Source organism: Pinus tabuliformis, chromosome 2_2, assembly GCF_031772625.1.
Source record: "Pinus tabuliformis cultivar Carrire ecotype Pingquan chromosome 2_2, CPIR1, whole genome shotgun sequence".
Lineage (NCBI taxonomy): Eukaryota > Viridiplantae > Streptophyta > Pinopsida > Pinales > Pinaceae > Pinus > Pinus tabuliformis.
In genome coordinates this window covers 558,053,801-558,076,194 of record NC_142300.1, presented here as the reverse complement: position 1 = coordinate 558,076,194, position 22,394 = coordinate 558,053,801, and positions in this window count along the sequence as shown.

Genomic DNA, 22,394 nt, shown 5'->3' with positions numbered 1-22,394 from the left:
CTACACGACATCGACAAGACAGTGCGCGATGTCACCAATGAGGCTCTCCAAGATTTCATGCAGGAGAACCACATTGTGTTAGGGGTGCTCAGAGCGCAGTTGCAGGAATTACAGGTGCACCATCCTCAGAATAGTACCCTTTTGACGAGCCTCGCAGTAGGCTCAATAGCAGCAGAGTAGATGTTGTGCGCATGGATGATGAATACCATAGTGCTATCGGAAGGCGCACTAGTGACATCAAACGAGGCCGACAGGCCTACAGTTAGCGCATTGAAAGGTATCGGTCTCAATATGGCTGCACTCTCGCGAGAGACCTTATATGTTTTACAGGATGTGATAACTACAAAGTTGCGCACTAGGGAGAGCCGCGCATTGCAAGTCCTCAGTGAGCAGAAAATCAATATGAAACAACTGAGCTTGCACCGTGATAAAGTGGTGACGTAGAAACACCAACTAGTACAGGTAATAGATGACGCTTGCTAAAGCATCTCGGAGCTGGCCATCCCAGCAAACATACCAGCAAAGGTGTGGATCCACAGGTTAGTAGCAGTGGTCCGCGAGGCAAGGGAAGAAATGACAAAGGTTCAGCTGGAGCTGAACCTTCAGATCGCCAAGCTGCGGTTGAAGGCGCAACCGTCCACCCCCCAGAAAGTTAGAGAACAACACGCTAATTCTATCACAACAAGACTGGATGAGATTGGCGATGTAGTGTGAGACTGCACCAGTATGTTGGAAGAATCACTTGAGGTCCTCTCAAACTTGCAGGAGGAACCCAACATCTAGCGTTTAGGAACAGAGAACTCCAATAGCAGTATGACAACATCCGAGGAACTGCGCAAATGGTGGTCCTCACTCAGAGGCTCACGCGAATGCAACAGGCTAAAGCGCTGATGGAGCAGGTGGATGCAACAGGACATAAGGAAGCAGTCCTGAAGGCATGCGTTCAGCCTTGGATCGACGAGACCTTCACCATCACAACAAAAATTGAAGGCAAGCTCACACAAATGTAGGGGACGCACACCTTGATGTAGAGAAGCACTCTCGAAATAGAGGTTTCAGAACAACGTATCCAGCAGATCCAACAAGTAGCAACTCAGTGTGCTGCTGACCTTGCTGCAATTCGAGAACAGTTGGAGGGACTCCGCGTAAAGATCTTTGCATTGACAAAGTGACTTGGGGGCCTATTGGGCATCGAATCCCCTCAAAGGCATGTGTTGGGGCTTAAAGCCCAAGTTTTGAGCAAGTCTTTTGTAAAAGCTCCGTGAATTGCAGGCGCGGAGCGCAAAGTATGATAGAGTCACAGGGTTGTCCACCCTAGTTTTTGTAATGTAATGTCGGCTAGATAGACCTACCCATGGTCTGTGAACCATGGGATTGTATAAATAGAGTGAGGCTCTAAGTGTAAAAGAGAACAAGAGAAGAAGAATGAGAAGTCTAAGTGATTGAGTCGAAGTGTAAAGTGTGTCTGTGGGTCGTAGAGTAGGAGAAGGCTCTGCAGCTGAGTGCGCAGAGGCCTAGTATTCCGCAACTGAGTGCGCGGACCCCTGTAGCTGAGTGCGTAGGGAAAGTCGAGTCTGTAACCATTGAAGAATCAATAAAGAGAAGTTTTGATATAATTTTGTGTATCTTTTCTTGGGTTAAGTATAACTTAATACATTTAAGTAGGTGAAGGTGCTTAAATAATACTGGAAGATAAATAAGAGCTCGGGTAATAGCGCAGAGCGTGGCACAACCCCTGCTTAGGGTTGCATGAAGGTAGGGTATCAAGCCATGAGGAATGAAAGGTGCACGAAGCCACCTATGCACAGGGACAAACAAAGGACCGATCGAACTCATCGGACATCTCCAGTGTGCAGAAACCTGGTTCTAGCACCCTCCCATACTACTTCGGGTGAGACCTCAGTTCGCACTCCGCGGACTGTTGCCGAAAGGGCCAATAGTACGGGGATTTGTTTGGCTAAGTAACTCTGAACCTAGGTCAGGTCCCAACAAGCCAACACTTGCAAAATCAGAGGAACTCATGACCAAGTAACAACATTGATATCATACATGGTTACGTTGAGGGAGAATTTTAGGGGCTAATACTCTCAGGTGGGCTGATTTTCCATGCTTTTTAAAAAAAAAGACTTGCCAATTTCCATTGTTTCTAAAAATGATTCGCCCAAATTTTATAGTATAAAATTATTTTACCTTAAAACTCGCCAAAATTTTATATAGGCTAATATAAACTCATTAGAAATAAAAATACTTTTACAAAAATATTGCCAAATATTTTACAATTTTCATATTAGGGACTAGTAAGATTCGCCAAGGTTTCTTAACTTTAAGATAAACTTCCATCCTTAAAATTTTCCTTGGTTACGGTTCGTATTTCTTGTCATTAGGGTTTATACCATTAAAATTGTTTTATTGGTTTTCTAGAGATGTTTTCATTATAATCTTCACATATTTCCCATTTTCTCTCAAGAATTTGCTAAGATGGCCATGGATTGTGGTACTAGAATAACTTCTAGAATTGTGCCAAATATCATTAACTCCATTATCAGTCTCTTTTACCAATAATGGAAGGATGCTATGGATTTGGGGAAGAACCTTAAACTTCTCAACAATGAACTCAACCCTATGGATGAGTCGTTATGCCATATTAAAATCCAAATCGAATATAAACAAACAAGTTGTTGGAGTTAGTGGAAGGTAGTTTGGGAAAATCTGAAGGATGCACTTGAATAAGTCAAATCCCTCATCCATCGTGCCAATAGACAATGAGGATGGAGTCACAATTGCTTCCTCTTTTTCAACCCCAAGATCCCCGTATAAATTAAAGAATGGAAGACTAGATTTCGTGAGATCTTCCAACAACTTGATTCTGATATTTTAATAACTCCCCATACTGCAAAAATTGTGGTGCCCACACAAAATCAAGCAGAGGTGCTTCTTCAACCTCTACCAAATTCCAGCCTCACAAGGTATTCCATTGAAGCTGCTTACAAGCCACTGGTCACATGGATTAATGAACCTCATCCCTAAGCTCAAGTGATTATGTAGGGGATGGTGGGAGTTGGAAAAATGGCATTAATCCAACTCATATACAATAAGTACAAGAAGAAAGTGAGTAGTAGCTTTCATTTATTCATTTGATATATACCATTTCTTAAAATTATAGGATTGAAAGTCTCCAGGATATCATTGCCAAATATTTGAATTTAGAATTTGACCAAAGTTCTAGTATTGACATGAGAAGGATGAAATTATATGCATCTCTTGAAAATAAGAGGTTTCTTCCTGTAATGGACGATATATGGAGTCCAATTGATTTGAATCAAGTTGGGGTCAATTTTGGTCGTGATAAAGGCATCAAAGTCTTAATCTCCATTCACTACAAAGAAGTGGTTAAATAATGGAAGAAAAGTAGTATTGCATGACGATACGATCCCTTTATGAAGATGAAGGGTGGGAGATCTTCCAAAGAAAATATTTTAGAAGTGGGGCTACTCCAAAAATTAATCTAGAGGGTATTGCTATAGAAGTTGTTTCAGAGGGTAACGGGTTTCCCTTAGCAATAAATATAGTTGTTGCAACTAACACTCTGAAAAATACTACTGATGGGTGGAGTCACACTTTGATTTCGATAAAAAATGTAGATCCTTCCTTCCCCTCCACTCAGAGGACCATTGATGTAGATCTCTATTATAAACTAAGATGGAGCTATGATTATTTTCCCAATAATAACCTGAAGATGTGTTTTCTATACTATGTTGCCTTTTTGGGGGATGCACAGACTGAGGTTGAGATGTTGGTGGAGATGTAGACAACAAAAGACTGATTCCCAAAAATGGGACAACTTACTTCATGGATGTTGGGCAAGACAACATGGATACACTACTATAAAAATAATTCATTAAGTACATATCAATCCATTTTTATAAGGAAAACCATTTATTGAATATTACATTAGGAAGGCTTCAGAGGTGACCCCAATAGTCATCTTTAGCTTTTGTGTGGATAAATTTTATCAACTGATTAGATAATCAATTATGTGAAGGTGAGCCTTGCATGAGTAATTTTACGAGCACATCATAGGGATTTAGTGCAGTGGACATATATATGTTCACTCTCAAGTTGAAAAAATGTTGAATGATTATCTGCTTTTGCCTAGGTTATAACTAATCTTACCATATGATGTAAATTAATCCTCACAGAGTCATTTAGGACACCCTTGCTGACCATATTAAGCTTTTCTATAGTGTACTCATATTGATTTTCTTTCTGTTGCTTAATATATCGACCAATCAATGTATTATATTAACTGGTAACCATGAGCATGTCACATTTTAGAAGGTCATCCTTAGGTTTAGTGGATAGATCTATGCTTGGCTACACAAATGTTGCATGAATAGTAGCCTAAGTCCAGGCACTAGGAGGTGTCACGAAATAAAGTATTTCTAATAGATATCATTTTTGAGGAAATTATGCTTTGCCTCTTTTTTTTTCCAAAATTCTTTTGGTATTTTTTTCAAGTTATTTTAATGGCTTCAATTATCTATATATAAATACATGGCTTTGGTCAGGTAGTTGCATAAAAATTTGTGACTCTATGGAATTTAGAACATCCATGAAGCGTGATAAGCTTATGTGTCAACTACCCTTTCTATCCTCGAAATACCTTGTGATTTGGAGGCATTTAGAAAAACACTTCTGCATCAACTGACTAACCCAATTGTAGCAAATTTTGTGTTTTGATGACATTTAAAGATCCATCAACATGTTCAAATTTCACATCAACTGGCCATGTTGGGCTATGGATTAGTTAGTCAAGAAGAGTTTTTCTCAACTAGCACTTTCAACGTTTCAGTCTCCCTTATCATAGTGATATTTTTCAGAGGCACATCATATCCCCAGAGATTTGTACTGCTTTGCCTAACGCTAGGTCATTAGAAGAAATTTTAGCCTGAAAGTGCCCATGAAATCCTCATGTAATTTCCATGTCATAATGTGTAAACCAATCAAAATCCTTTAAACTTAAAAGAGGTACATGTAAATATTTTGGAGGGAAAAGAATAAAAGATACTTTTTTAAACTATATTTTTGGCTTATCTCCTTATAGGTTTACTCAAAGTTCAAGTGTAGACAGCCATTGGATGCAGAATAAAATTCCACATCAAACGCGTACCCATTTTTTTTTTTATATTTTTGAGGAGACACATATTGATAAAAATTGAAGATACATTAAAAACGCGTGTTGAACACACTTTTTTATTGTATCTTCAATATTGATTAATGTGGGTCTTCTCAAAGGTATGCATAATAGTTAATCGTTGGATGTGGAATTTAATTTTGCATCCAACGAGTATATACACTTGAAATATGAGTAAACCTATATGGAAATAAGCCAAAAATACAATTAAAAAAGTAGTTTTCTTCTTTTCCCTCCAAAATTCATAATGCTTATTTTATTATTTCAACTATTATTTTATTATTTTTCCTTAGGAGGCCCCTTTTATGCTAAAATTTCCTCTAATGAATTTCTATTCTAAAACATAGTTTATGTATCAAGCATTGTAAGGTTCCATGCAAGGTTGAGAATAAATATTCTTGTAATGTTTTTATTACTTGAGATAATTAGAGAATAGAAATTAGGGTTACTTCTACATTTGAAGCTCATTATATCTTTTTTCATTCATTAATTCTATGTTTTAAATTATTTGTTTCATATTTTTCTCAAATAATTATATATATGAAGTCTAATTGTGAAATGGAGTTACTAAATTGCATGCTTGAATTGGCCAATCAGATTACTCATGGTGGATCATGTCAACATTTTGGAAAGTGACTCTAAGGTGTATGATGTTATAAATCTCATCTTGACGATTCTAGAAGTGGAGTATGCAGAGATAGCAGTGGAGTATGCTCTAAATCATATTCTTATTGCTATTACTATGATACAACTCATGCAAATTCGTAATGATTATAATGAGGTGATTTAGAGAAGTGAGTTAGACGTTGTCATATTGGAGACAAAGTCAAATTAGATCAAGAGCATGTTGACCTGATACCTAAGCTACTTGTGAGAAACATTGTATATAATGAAATGGATAGAATTCACAATAAGATCCAAAGCATGCCAACCCATCATATGGTATATACAAGTTCTTAAATATTTATGTCATGGGTTAGGTGGAGATTCTTGCTTTGGTGGAGGCGATGCATAGGATGGAGTCCATTTGTGTTGTCTAGGATTGTTATCACATCCTCATTCTTGTTCTCCTACTCAAGTTCCCTCATTGGTTTAGATAAATGTGATAGTAAGAATATTGCACTTGGGTTGCACAAAATTCTAAAGTGGTTGTATTGTTGATAGCCTTATCACTCTGCCTCTTATTCTCCTTCTCTCCTTGACTCTTGCAAGTCTTCCCTAAGAGTGAATCTTCATGTTAAGGTGAGTAATTTACCTTCTATAAGAAATTGGATGTTCTTATCATTTTCCCCTTTTATCTGATGTTTCCTTAAAACTCAAATAAATACATAAATTGATAATTACACATACCAATTTTGATATGAAGGCTAGCTCCTTTTGTTATGGATGTGAACACTAAGTGTAAGTTCCACCTTTTTTGAGCTCAAAGCTATTTTCTATTAATGTGTAGAATACGCCACATAGTTACAAAAGCAAAAGAGTTTTGTGTTTTTCATAAATTTTGAATATATGATATGAAATTTAAATTTAATAAATTATAAAAACAAAATTCCTTTTCACCATACATCAGTTTTAAAAGTCAAGTGAATGTAATTATTGTTTACAAATCTACATTTATGTTGGTCATCAATTAATACCATCATATTAATAAATATGAGTGATAATCTAAATATACATATATCAACCATATATATTGATGTGGTTAGGCTAGTTGGAAAGATATTTTCCTATTTTTACCTGCATCAATTATAAATTCATGCCTTGTATGCCCGCATGAAATAAACAATTATCATATTTTCGTGTTGGAATACAATACGTGTAAGTCATCAATTTTTTTTAAATGGATTTACCATATATTATATTTTTTAAATCCAACTCTCTTGGTGGAATTTTCAAGGTTAGAAGTGAGTGTTTGATAAAGTAATACAACTTCAAAGATAACATGGTGAGCGCCATTTAGTCTTAGAAATGAAGTGATTGGTGACAAAATTCTTGATTTGATAAACACTAAGGACATTCTTATATTAATAAGGGTAGCTGCAGAGTAGCGAGTCCTTTTCCTTTGTTGAACTTGTCACTTCCAATTGAGTAATATGCACAATTTGTGGAGTTGAGAAATATGCAAGTTTCAAGAAACTCGCACAATTGACATATGTTGCATTGGAATTTACACTCGCACAATTGAATCAATTAATTTTAAAAAATCATAACCTATTGTAATTACCTCCCTTTTGCTAAGATGAAAAACTTGGTTGGAAAGATTTCATTTCACAATGAGTAATGATATGACCTCCAGAGTATTCCTTCCAATGTTATAGATAAGCGAATGAACAAATCTATAGTTGCACCATTATCTCATAAAATAAACTTGAATCCTTCTAGAATTTAGCGAGAGTTAAAACTGAGTTAGTAGATATTGATTCCATTCAGACATTTCAAATAACAACCATTTTAAATGAGTATATTATCAATCAAGATTTTATTTGGTAACAAAAATTTACTTTATCTGGTAATAAAATTTTATAACAACACCTTTGCTTTATTTGTGTGCAATTGCAACATAGAGTATATTGAACCTTTACGACAAATAAGTCCAATTATTGTTAAGTGGTGCATGATGTATACCCTAATTCAATAAGGCTTATCTTTACAGGTATCATATGTTTATCAAGTAAAACTCCAATTATAGTTATGTACAACGTTGTGGTACCTTAACATACGTTTATGAAGTAGAACTCCAATTGCAGTTATGTACAAAATTGTGGTACCTTAATGAAGTAAGAATTCGAGGTTATGATTAAGTGAAGGATGGACGTAATGATGAAATTTTGTTCCATAAACTATTATGGAAAACATAGATTTACTTTAGATTATAATTTTAACTCATTTAAGAATTAATAAGTGATAATAATTTTCATTTACAAAACACACCATCCACTCATGATAATCACCTATTTCAATGGTGCATGCTACCCATGTGTTTGAATGCAAAACAATTGATTGTTGGGTATGCATGTAGTCCTTACATGAAATCCACATGATGGTGTGTACCATTATCATACAATACATACCTTCCCACCTTCAACAATCTAAAACATTTTTACATTTTATTTTTTCCTACATGTTGAGCTGCCCAGTTCATGATGCATGCTCTCTTTTAACAACTTTAGTGATGGGGATGCCAGGAATAAGTAATACCATCCCTTATTCTATTAGCATTAGAGAAATTTTGAGGTTTAAAATGGGATTCCTAAGGAAAATTATAAAATAATAGTGGAAATAATAAAATAAGATTAGATTATCCCATCGAATTTTGGAGTGAGAAAAGAAAAAACTAATTTTTCAACTTGTATTTTCAACTTATCTTCCTACAGTTTTACTCAAATTTCGAGTGGGGTCAGTCATTGGATGAAGAATTTAATTTCACATCCAAGGCATACCCATGTTGAATAATTTTTATGGATCTCTCTACACAAAAAATGAGAAATACATGAAAAAACATAATTGCAATCACATTTTTCATGTATTTGCCATTTTTCATGTAGAGGACTCCATCGAAAGTATTCAATATGAGTAATACTTGGATGTGAAATTAAATTATGCATCCAAAGTGTGCTCCTGCTCAAAATTTGAGTAAAATCGTAGGGAGATAAGTTGAAAATACAGGTTGAAAAGTAGTTTTTTATTTTTTAATCATTTTACATTTTTACTCCGAAAAAGGTGAATCTTCCCCATGGTTGACATTGTCAACTTCAATTCTATTGGTTATTATAAAGTTGATTTTATTTGCACATTTTTTTTTAGGCCCATATTTTACCTCAAAATATCTCTAATATAGACGATCCACCCAAGTCATACAGTTGGCCCACTTCCCGCAACTCTAGTGATAGGGAGGACATGTGATACCACCACCTTCTCTATTAGCAGAAAAACACCTAGTTCATGCAGCCCGTCCGATGGGGATGCCATACCACCACTTGAAAGAAGTATTTAGAAATAAAGAAATGGAAGAATAATATATCTCTCCCTCCAAGAAGGATGAGGGAATGTCAAGCTCTTGTGGCTCAAGATCATGAATAGGAGCAGCCTCCGAGGAGGACGGAATGCTAGGCTCACTAATTGATATTTAATGAAGGACCTTTCCCTTTGACTAGCTTATCTTTGATATATATATATATATATATATATATATATATATATATATATATATATATATATATATATATATATATATATATAACTGCTCATGACTTATCTAGCTCCCTGAGCTCAACAATTTAGGGAAGAGGTATACTTAGTTGACTGGCTCTAGTTCAGATGTTAGTGCTTCTATCTTCCCTGCTAAGGCTTTCACTTGGTCAAATGTTTATTTCTCTAGAAGAATGGGGGGCTATGTAATTTCTTCTTTTATATCCAATGTTCTTTTCACTACAGACTTTGTAGAATACACCATAAGTGTCAGCCAAAGGAATTTATATAGGAAGGACAAAAGCTTATGCTCTTTAGATGGTGATTGCACAAGCAATAAGTATGTTTTTGGCAGATGCAATGTCACTATTTTATACCTAAACGACTTGTGATCCGAACTCCATTCTCTACAATTTGGATATGGATTTTAGTCAATCAAACATAACAGATTAGTTGTTTAGGAGTTGTATGAATTTCTAACAAGGAAAGAATAAGAAAAAACTTATATGGACCTGTTGTAGCTACTGCAACACCCTCCAAAATTTTGGCTCACTCAAATTTTAGAGCCTTCCTTGGTCTTTTCCTTGATTTTTGTAAATGCTCAAGCTCATTCCATGAGATTTCTTGAAGTTCTTTGGCCCCTTTTTCTTGTTGGATTAACTCTAGTCTTTTGTCATGTTTGTCTATTGCATAATGTTTGAAAGCCTTTTTTTAATGGTTTCAAAGGTAGTTCTTTGTGTATATGAGTTTTCCTAACCATGTAAACATTCTTCACATCCATACATAAAGTCTTGAGCGTTGTCAAACAAGTGTTTTCACGGTCATCCCAAAGTTTATCTTAAGTGTCGCACTTGTCGCATCTTATCATGAGGCAGTCACACAAAGGGGAATGTTTTGTTTGTTTATTTTGATGATCTATTTTTTCATGTCATCAATGTATGCGAAGTGTGTGATCACAGTTCAAATTCATCATGAGTCCATCTTCATTCCCATACTTAGCCATTTTCAGAAAATCTTCCCGACTAGGAAACTTAGCTTCACAGAGCCTTGACTAAGATACGCACTGCGCAATCTTACCCTCTTGGATGTGACCCTACTTCCTGAAACTACACACTGCATAGTCACTATCCTCTAGGGCTACTATTCTACACAATTCCGGAGACCAGTTGCCTCCCTTGACCTACATAATTGTGCAGTTGTGCCTGCTAGTCTACCTTGAACACTTCATACCTTCAACCCTCAAGATTTGCCCTTGCCTATTATAACTATACAATGCACAAAGATACGAGCCTCTCTTGTCCTCCAAAATTGAACAAATTCTTCCTCTAGTTCCCTTCCCTCAATTGGATTTCACTGTCTTCAAAAAATGCACAAATATACCCTTCAGACCTCTCTGCTGCCCAGTCCCCCTTGCTTCCTGAAACTCCATAGTTTTTCCTACTAGGGCCCCATCCCGCATCCTCCACTACTTGCTTGAACTGCAAAATATTTCCCCTCAGTGGCCACTACACAAATTTTTCCCTTAGTGGTAACTGTGAAATTTTTTCCCTTAGTGGTCAGTGCACAAACATTTCCCTCAATGGGCACTGTGCAAATTTTTTCCCTTAGTGGTCAGTGCACAAACATTTCCCTCAATGGGCACTGTGCAAATTTTTCCCTCAGTGGTCACTATGCAAATTTTTCCATCAAGGAGGACTACATAGAAATTTCCCCCAGTTTAGCCTAAGCTATGCACTGTGCAATTTCAATGATCAAGCTTGACCCTTGGCTTCTTGAATTGTGCAATTACGCAGTCACTTAGCCTTCTCTCCTAACTGGTCAACCAGTCCTGGCCCAGTTCATGAATCCAAATGTTCTATCTTAGGCTAAGTATTTTCAGGCTGATGTCACCTTTTCATGAGTGAGTTGTGGATGTAGGTACTCTCTTACACCATGATAGGATGATGAAGAAGGAGATGTAGAAGGGGAGCATGTAGAAATACATTTGTGCAGCTGAAACATGTAAGCTCATCTATCAAAGCAAAGCAAAGAGAAACAAGTTCGCAACTACCATCCAAGACTAAAGGTCATTGAAGACTCCACATCACCAAGACATGTAGAGGAGAAGAGAAAGCATATCCAATGAGACATTAAGCACTCGGAAGCAACAATGACTTGACATTGACACATCACCAAGAAGTCTATGTCAGTAGTGTCATGTCATGTCATGAGTGTTCATATGCCATATCACTATTGTGGACCATGTATATTATATTCAAATGTATTTTAAAGTGGATGTCCAAATGACAAACATTAATATGGAGAGTCATGTAAGTTGAAAATTCATAGGAAGTTTAATATTCATGAGGATAGTCAAAGAGTCACAAAGGGGAAGCATCACCCCTTGGTTATATATACCCCCCCATTTTATGAGCAAAGGACCTTTTCACCTTAGCTCCTCCTACAAGGCATTAGAGAGATCAACTAGCTCTTTGAGGAGCAAGGAGTGGCTCCAATGTCCCACTACTGGGGCTAGTGATGTACATTGTAAACATGTGTCTTGGAACTTTTACTTAATAACATAAGCCTTTTAAGGCCAGCACATTCTTCATGCATGGACTATGAATGTTTGTAAGACTATTTTGTGGATGTTTGTATTTCATGTTTTCTTTCAAATGTACTAAGATAGTTTAAGTACTTTGGTTATTTTAGTTCTTATATTATTGAGAATATGTTATAATGGTTGTTATTGCTGTCTCGTCCTTGTGGATTATTCTACGGGATACTATTTCCTTGTTTGTTGGTTGTAACAATGGTTGCACCCACTGTGGACTATTCCGTTGGATGTTAGATGGAGTCTTCTGGTTCATGTGTGTCTCTTCATGGGTGGTACTATTACCTCTCACTTAGAGGCTCACATTTCTCGCCCCTTTGCAGTAGAAGAACCCTGACACAGTTGCAGCTGCACGCTAACTAGGCACACCTCCCATGCTTTTCAAAGACACCATTGCATCACTCTCTTGTGCTGATAGCTAGAGCCAAGGAAAATATCTAAGGATTTTGCATCTAGGCCCTTATAACAAATGGGACTCCTACACTAAACGATGTGACGTTTGATTGGGACTTCATATCGGGAGATCCCCTTAGTTGACATATTTCTAGCACGTCAACAAAATGACACTAGAAGGAGGGCGAGACAATAGGCTGTTCTTGTTGAGTCTAGTTTAAATCTCTTATTTAAAATTGCTCTTCCCAAAATAATAATCCTGATATTTTTTCCTAAAGAACTTAATTGTACCATCCCCACGGAAGTTATTCATAACTTGTCTAAATTTAAGTACAATGGTGAGGGTGAATCAATTTTATGTGAACATCTATTCAAGTTGTCTGTCTTTGTTTTTCTAATAGAATACGTTGCAAAGATGTCAGAGCTATATTACTCACCCTCACATTTTAAGGTTGTGTTAATCATTGGTGTCATACATTACCTATTGCTTCTATCCATTCATTCGATCAACTTGCTAAGGAACTTCATAAAGCCTTCGATAAGTATAACTACATAGATGTTTGTGGAAGAATCAAAATTTTAAGAATGAAGCCTGATGAATCAATTGAGGAAGTTTCTGATTGATTCCTTCACTGTGCTATGAAATTCCTAAAAACCATGTGAACTAGGATTTCTTGAAACAAGAGTTTGAATGCTTGGTTCTTGTCTCTTCTAATGGTGAACCTAAACCTCTTGATTTTTTTTCTTCCCCAACTCTTGTGAATCATAAGATACCTCAAATTTTAGAGGATGAGCTTACTACCCCTTTTTTTCTTTGTCCTCCTCCTTTTCCAGTCCTGATGCAAGTGCCTCCTTATGGTGGTTGTAACATTAGGAAATATGCAAATCAAATCTCTAGTCTATCTTCTCATCCTTCTTCTAATTTTCATGATTCAGATTCAATGGAGGAAATTCCATAATGGCTCATGAAGCCTACAGTGAAGACTCACTCCATTCCATAAGATGATGTCACCATTCACAACTCTAGTCTCAAAGAAAATCCAAATTTCTGTTATCCTCCGTCATCTACACATCCCGACTCTTTGTACCGTGCCTTGTTTGATCGATCTGCTCCACCAGTTGGTTCCTCATATTCTATTGATTCTCAGGCTACTGGCTCAAATTGCGATAAGGTACAAAGAAGTCACATTATGCAGGTAGAGGAGCAAAAATGTGAATATGATTTCAATATTTCCTCTCTTTTTTTAGAATCTTCCATGTCAAAATAATGACTTTCCACTCTTAGATGATTCTCAATATGCTAATCTCGATAGAAAATCCAATGCAATCAATTCTTTCAATCAGCCCCCAACATTGGGTAGTAATAATTCTAATGATGATGACCCTATTGTTGTATGTTGTGACGAATGCCCAAGAACATCACGCGATCTTTTAGTTTCTCATGAAGATTTTAATTTAGATCTAGAATCTGGTTCGGTCAAAGAATATGTTCATATATAAACTTCCTCTTCACCTCACTATTCCTTATGTCCTACCATTTGCAATGCATCTACTTGTGTTGAAGATACTCTATGCTCTTTAGTTTCTTCATCCGATGAGTTATCCCCTTGATTGACACAAGGTGGTTAGGTTGTCCATGATGAAATTGGAAAAAGTCAAATCATATAGAACTCTTCCCACCCCTCATCTTATCTTCTCTTTCATGAGGAAAATGCTTCAAATCTACTTGCTTGTGAGATCTCACCAATTCATTTACCTTTGAATTTGTGATCAGAAGACTCTTCCAACGTGAGAAATCTAATTGTTGAAGTTGAAAAATCTAGTAAAATTTGTGACAAATATGGCTACTATCCGATGAGCAGTGGTCTTGGTGAAATCAACAATAGTAGTTATCCTCAAACCATGCATGATCTAGTCCAAGATTCAAAATGCGGTTCTACAATCTTGGGAAGTTCCGAGACTTTCTAGGGTGTCAAGGCATTTCAACTTCCCTTGATGGTTATGTGAGGATCTAGCGACTTTGGTAATCCCCATGAACTAAGTGAAATATGTTTTCTCACACACAAGCTTTCTCTCTACATGGTTTCACTGGATGTAAATTTCCTTGTGAAAAATGTTTGGTATTCCGAGTGCAACCTTTCGAATTTTCAAGATTTTACTTCCGACTGAGTTCAATAATCTGTGATAGTTCATTCATCTTCATGAAAATATCTCACATCAAACTTGGGTTGGGAATGTGCATCTCTTATAGAGCCATGGATTGCGAAGTTGATCATTCCAAAGACTATCTTTAACTGAAGGAATCATACTTATCGAATTTATCCCTTAACGGTCAGTTTCTGGGTCTTCTCACAAATTTGATTTTGAAAATTTGTCCTCTCATCGCACCAAAAATACTCTTGAGTGATAATAAATGCACAAGTTTCCTCACGAATCAAGTTCTTCTCCATTCACCATGTCCCAACTAACCTCATGCATTTGTGTTGCTAGCATCCTTTTTAAACTCTTTTAATGACTACAATGCTTGTACAATTTGTCACTAGATGCAACAAAATGGTTTGTCATATTTGGCTTGCAAGGAACTTGGTTCGATTGTTCAAAACATTCACAAGACTATTCAAATTGGTTTTTCTTTATTTATTGCAAACTGGGAATCTGATGCTTCAATCATCTCATATGATCATTCTTCTATCCTTGATGACTATAATTCAGTTTATCATTTTTCCATCAGCACATCCAAGGACAGTGGTTTCACACCCCTTGATCTTGATTGTTCAACATCTCTCTATTCAGATTTATGTTAAGCAGGCAATGCACTTCAGCCTTCGCTGATGGTTATGGCAAGTCCTCACTGTTTTGCGTGACTGCTGAGAATGATCAGATCTATTTTCCCTTAAAATATTCCCATCGTGATCCCACTCTAATTGAACATTCACCTTTTTCCAAGATATCAGGGTTTTCAAGAGGGCCATTATGAATGTTACGATCTAATCGTTGAATGGATGGAACAATATTACCTGGAAATCTCTATAGCAAACAACAAATTTCAATATTTCCTCACGCTTGCTAAGTGGCTCGATGTAGATGAAGACACATCTACAAGAAGCTTCCAAGGTTTGTTGAAAAATGGTATTCATCGAAAAAGTAAGCATGTGAATTGGATGAAAGTAGTGGGTGTGACCCACCTTTCTGCCCACAGGAAAGACCTTTCTTTTCTTGTGCAAGATTTTCAAGTGTTTATACCTTCTATTGCACATCAATTTTTATATATTTTAATTGTTTATATCTTTGTTGATGCAAGTTGGGAACGACTATAATGGCTTCAATGGAAAATTCATTATACGTGACCCTGACCTTCTAGCTATTAAGTTAGGAGTAGGATTAGCTGCATCCTAGTTTTCCATTTCTTGCACTCATTCTGCACTCATTCCCTATAGTTTGTCCTCGTTTTCTTATTCGGGTTCTACATCTGGTTTGCTTTATCCATTTTTTTCTCTTGTCTTCTAGTTTTGTTTCCTTGTTGTGGGTTTTCTTTCTTTTTGTCTTGTTTTCTTTCTTGTTGAGTTTCTCCTTGTGTGTTCATTATGCAAATAAGTGTTGTTCCTGGACCTATTTTGGCTTCTTATTATGCGTGTGGCTGAACTATAAAGAGTCTTGTGATACTTCAGCATTTGGCTAGTCCTCTCTTAGTATTCCTTGTGCTGGTTATGCATTTTGGCCGATAAAGTTCCGACAGAAATATGATTTGTCAATAAGGAGAATTTTGGTCCAACCATGAGCCCACCTCTAGTCCATGAACCTCATGCCTATCCTCAATTTTTCTGCTAGTGTTCTCAATATTATCCAATTAGTAGAAATGGATAAGGGAAAAAATATAAATGAGAAAATCTAAATCAGAGGTCCCTAGATGTTTCTATGAAGGAACAACCTCTTCCACTCTCAATAAATTAGGATCCCTCTTCTGCCCTGAAATAAATAAGTGTTGATGCACAAATCTATTTAAATAAATAAATAAATGTGAAAGAAGAGAAAGGCTTCTTGTGCAAAGAGGTGAAACAAGCAACTCTATCGAGGTACTGTCTAGGCTTGCTGGTAGCTGAGAAATTTTTGTGTTCCTGCATGACTCCAGTAGGGTACTGGCCAGGCTTACTAGTAACGGAGATATTTTTGTGTTCCTGCATGACTTCACTGAGGTATTGTCTAGACCTACTAGAATTGGAGCAACACCAGAGATGAAAAAATATACTATGAAAATCTTAAGCTCACGAGCTAAACTACCCTTCTCAAATCGAAACATTATGATTACGCTGAATCTTATGTTGTGTTCAAATGATAAGCTATATAGGGGACCATATCTTCCCATGGGGTAAGTGGGAAGACCAAAGTGATCTGCATGATGAATTAATACTCCCTGAGGAGCCAAGGCTCTGCACACAAAAAAAATAACCAAGACAGAGAAGTTGGAGTTCAACCAGTGTGTCACCCTGTGTTGTAGCTGCTGCAACACCCTCCAAGATTTTGTCTTCCAATCAAATTTCTGAGCCTTCCTTGGTCTTCTTCTTGATTGTTGCAAGCACTCAAGCTCATTCCATGAGCTTTCTTGAAGTTCTTTGGCCTCTTTTTCTTATTGGATTAATTTTCATCTTTTGACATGTTTGTCTATTGTATAATGTTTGCGAGCCTTTTTTTGGTGGTTTCAAAGGTCAGTATTTGTGTATATGAGTTGTCCTAACCATGTAAACATTTGTCACATCCATACACAAAGTATTGAGCACTCTCGCACAAGTCTCATCACGGTCATCCCAAAGTCTATCTTAAGTGTTGCACTTATCGCATCTTGTCATGGCGAAGTCACACAGAGGTGAATCATTTGTTTGTTTGTTCCAATGATCTATCTTCTCATGTCATAAAATTATGCTAAGTGTGTGATCATAGTTCAAATTTTTCATCAATCCATCTCCCTTCCTGAACTTAGCCATTTTCAGAAAATCTTCCCAATTAGGAATCTTAACTTCACAAGGACCTGACTAAGCTACGCATTGTGTAATCTCAACCCTCTTAGATGTGAGCCTACTACTTGAAACTATGCAATGCATAGTCATTGTCCTCCAAGGTTGCTATTCTATGCAATTCCAGAGTCCATTAGCCTCCCTTGACCTCCAAAATTGTGTGGTTATGCCTCCCATTCTACCTTGAAATGCACACTTTTCACCTTCAACCCTCAAGATTTTCCCTTTCCTACTAGAACTATGCAATGTGCAGAGAGAAAAACCTACCTTGGCCTCCAAAACTTCATAGGTTCTTCCTCCAGTGCCCTTCCCTTAGTCGGATCTAACTGCCTTCAAAAACTGTGCAGATCTTCCCTTTAGGCCTCTTTGCTACCCAGTCCCCTCGCTTCCTAAAATTGGGGAGTTTTCCCTCCCATGGACCCATCTCACAAACTCCACTTCCTTATTGAACAACGCAATATTTTACCTTAGTTATTGATTCACAATTTTTTCCCTCAATGGGCACTGCGCAAATTTTTCCCTCAGTTGTCACTACACAAATTTTTCCCTCAATGGTCATTGCACATTTTTCCCTTAGTGAGGACTATGCAAAAATTTCCCTCAACCTGGCCTGAGCTATGCACTATGCAATTTTAGTGATCAAGATTGACCCTTGGCTACTTGAATTGCACAATTGCGTAATCATTAGGCCTTCTCTCTTAACTGGTCACCTAGTCCCGACCCAATTCATGAATCCAAATGCTTTATGTTAGGCTAAGGTTTTTCAGACTGATGTCGTCTTGTCATGACTGAGTTGAAGATGAAGGTATTCTCTTACACCATAACAAGATGGTGAAGAAGGAGATGTATAAGGGGAGCATTCAGAAAGACATCTTTGCAGCTAAAACATGCAAGCTCAACTAGCAAAGCAAAGCAAAGGGACACAAGTTTGCAACTACCATCCAAGAATAAATATCATTGAAGACTATGCATCACCAAACCATGCAGAGGAGAAGAGAAACCATATCCAAGAATACATCTAGAACTCAGAAGCAATAGTGACCTGACATTTCCACGTCACCAAGAAGTCCATGTCAGCAGTGTCATGTCATGTCATGTCATGAGTGGTCATATGCCACATCACTATTGTGGACCATGTATATTATATTGAAATGTATTTAAAGTGGAATTACAAAGGACGCACATTAATATGGAGTGTCATGTAAGTTGAAAAGTCATAGGAAGTTGAAAATTCATGAGGATAATCAAAGATTCATAAAGGGGAAGCATCACCCCTTGGTTATATATACCCCATCTTTGTATGAGGAAATGACTTTTTCACCTTGGCTCCTCCCGCAAGGCATTAGAGAGATCAACTATCTCTTTGAGGAGCAAGGGATGGCTCAAATTTCCCACTACTAGGGCTAGTGATGTACATTGTAAACATGTGTCTTGGAACGTTTTCTTAATAACGGAAGCCTTTTAAGGCCAACATGTTCTTCATGCATGGACTATGAATTTTTGTAAGACTATTATGTGGATGTTTGTATTTCATGTTTTCTTTCACATGCACTAATATAGTTGAACTACTTCGATTATTTTAGTGCTTATCTTATTGAGAATGTGCTATAATGGTTGTTATTTTTGTCACATCCTTGTGGACTAATCTGCGAGATACTAGATAGATATTTTCTTTTTTTTTGGTTGTAACGATGGTCACACCCATTGTGGACTATTCTGTTGGATGTTAGACAAAACCTTTTGGTTCATGTCTATCTCTTCCTAGGTGGTACTATTACCTCTCACTTAGAGGCTCACTTTTCTCTCCCATTTGCAGTAGAAAAACCTTGATGCAGTTGCAACTGAACACTTGCTAGGCACACCTCCGTTGCTTTGTGAAGACACCATTGCATCACTCTCCTATGCTAACAGATAGAGCCAAGGAAAATATTTATGGATTTGGAAATTGAGCCTTTATACTAGATGGTGCTCCTACACAAAATGGTGTGAGGTATGATTTGGACTTTATATCAGGGAGATCTCCTTAGTTGACAAATTTCCAGCACCATTAATAGGACCTCAGGGTTCTACATAAAAATGGATATAATTTTGATAGTTTGTTTGTTTATTGTATGGCCCACCTAAAACTGAGAAAATATGATTGGAAACCTCTAGCAAAAGAATTTGGGGCTTTTTTTCTCGATGTAAGAATATCCAACCTGATGATCAAGTGGTTTGGTGGTGTTGAGAAGCTTGCTAGTGATTTCCTTATGCTAGCATGGAAACTTCAAATTGCCATTATTTTCATAGATGAGGTTGAGAGTTGTATGGGTATGCGCCAGACTATGAGCAGGAAGCCTTTACAAACATGAAGACAAAGTTCATGACTTTATGGGATGGCTTTAGTACAAATCATAATCCCAGATTTATGGTTCTTGTAGCAATAGGTAGGCCAAAGAATCTTGATGAGGAAATATTTTGTTTCCTTCCATGGTATTTGAAATTTAGGGAGATTGGACTTACTAAGATAACTCAAATTATCAAAGTAAATTTTTAAGGGTGAATGAATATGAAAATATTAACTATGATTATATTGCAAGCTCGTGTGAAGGACACAGACACACTAGCATACTTTTACATATTACTACAAAAGAGTTGCTTACATTCCCATTATAGAATCTTTATTGCCAAAAGTCCAATCAACCTTGAAGAAGCCAAGGCATATGGGATAGTCTAATTTAGATAAAGTGATGCAAAATTCAAATACAATAATGGTTGTAGAAATAGAGGATGTTGACTGAAGATTAGCTTCTTCAAGTGATACAACATAATTGTTTTAAGTATTTGGACGATGGGTACTACTTCTGCAAATATAACAAATCCAGATGCTTTCTACTTGTTTTGTAAGTGAAAATTTCAAACCAACAAAAATAAATTATTGATTGTGTTCCAGTTCAATGGGTTAAATGTACTGATGTTTTAACTTGTATTCTTGAATAAGTGGGTAGAATTTAGAAATGGAGACAAATCATTAGGCCTTGAGAATCAGCTCATTTAAGAAGGGAATGTCAGGCATTGCAAGTAACCTACCACTGTTTATTAGTGTCTCATTTTTATCTCTCCTTTATAACTCGAAGTTTAGTTTTTGTTTTTATTTCATGTTTTTCTAGTGCAACTAGCTTCTGCTTTATTTTCCCTTGCAATATTGAAGATGGATCTTCTCTTTTTGCAATATTCAAGATAATTTCTTCTCTTTTTTATTGGTATTTGCAAGAAATTGGGATAAATTGAGATGCACAAAATGATTCAGGTGGATACTGGTGGCCATTGACCTATTCCACTTGCACCCTCACCATTGTTTCTTTCAGTTTCCTTAATTGTAGCAAAATTTATTATTTTTGGCAGTTTTTCGAGTCTTTAACTTCTGGAGTTGTTTTGAGGCCCTAAACAACATTTTTTTGAACAATGGGAAAATCCACAACTTGTGGGAAGGGTTTTTAGTCGAAATTTGTATTCCTCAGATAGATCTTTCTAACAAGGTATCATGTGTGTCAATTGGACATCATATGCCAAAGTTACAACCCTAGGAAGTTGATGCACCAATTTATCCCAACGAAACCCACAAACATTTGACACTTCATCTGCTAGGGTTAGGTTTTTGGATGTTTAGGGTTTTCCATTGTTTCTAAATAATAAATAGTCCTTTGAGCCTCATTGTAAGACAATTCAAAAGGAATGCATCCTTTACATCTCTTCTAAGAGATAAGCTACCATCGCCTGAGCTAGTTTATTTCCTTTCTGCATGTAAATAACTTTCAATACTTTCTTATTAATGAATTAAAGTTATGTTTTCATTGTATCTCTATGTTTTTGTTTATATATGTATTTAATTTCAAACTTTCATAAATATGGATCACAAAATCACACATCCATGTACAATACAATACTACTTATAATGCACTATTACAAGAATAGCTTATACATGGTGTTCAAAGATGCATGAATAGTGATATACCTTTGTTTGGGCTAGGCTCAATAAGGAATTTAAAACCTTTTGTAAATCATACTATCCTTCGAGCCTTCTTTTTTCTATAGTCAGGTTCCCATAGCCCGCAACATTCCTTCCAATTCCATAACCATAGCCTACATAAGCAAAGGACTAAGCAGTGTAATGAGGGCATAAGCAAGAGTTTTTACCCTCCTAGATTCCACCTATGTGAGGTGGGTATAGGTAAATGAGAAAGAAGCTATGCGAGAATGATAATGAACAAAAACCAAAGCTCATTATGGAGCAATAAGGAAGGAGGGGAAGACCAGAAAACAACGAGAGATAAAAACATGCTATTGAATGAAGGATACAAGGAATTGTAAAATTGTTAAGGCCTAGTTATGGAACCACAGGAAAATGATGATACCGTATTGCAAGTAAGTTTGCAAGGGTAGTATTTTCCATGTACCTTCAAATACATATAATGTTCTAAGGGATCTGCTGCCTTCCCTACCCTTGTTTCGCTAGGTATAAGTGTATGTGTGCTTCCCTTAATCCTGGTATGTGTCTTCCCTTTGTTAGATTACAAGGATTGCATCCATAGATTCAAAATGCAGACATATATTATATGGAAATGACAAAATTACATTTAACTCATTGGAATTATAAAATAGAACCCGAAGAATGCATAAATGTAGCAATATAATCTTTTGTTCTTAGATCAAAAGCGATATTGAGCATTTCAAGAGCTTCAAAGATTCTTTTGGTGACATTATCTGAAACTTTATAGTGCAATGCAACACTAAACTAGGATTGGGATTTTACCTCAGCGGATGAAATTAAAGAGTGAAAGACACCTTTTCTTTATCTGTGGCAAATCCATAACTTTAGAATGGGAGTAGAGGAATCGACAGAGGAAGTAGAGATGAACTTGAAATTGGGAGAATTATTGTAGGGAGTTGAATATATGCAAGATGTAATTCGATATGAGAGGTGTTGAAAAGTGTGCAACAAGAAATGCTAAAAATAGCACTGCTATAAATAGCAGTT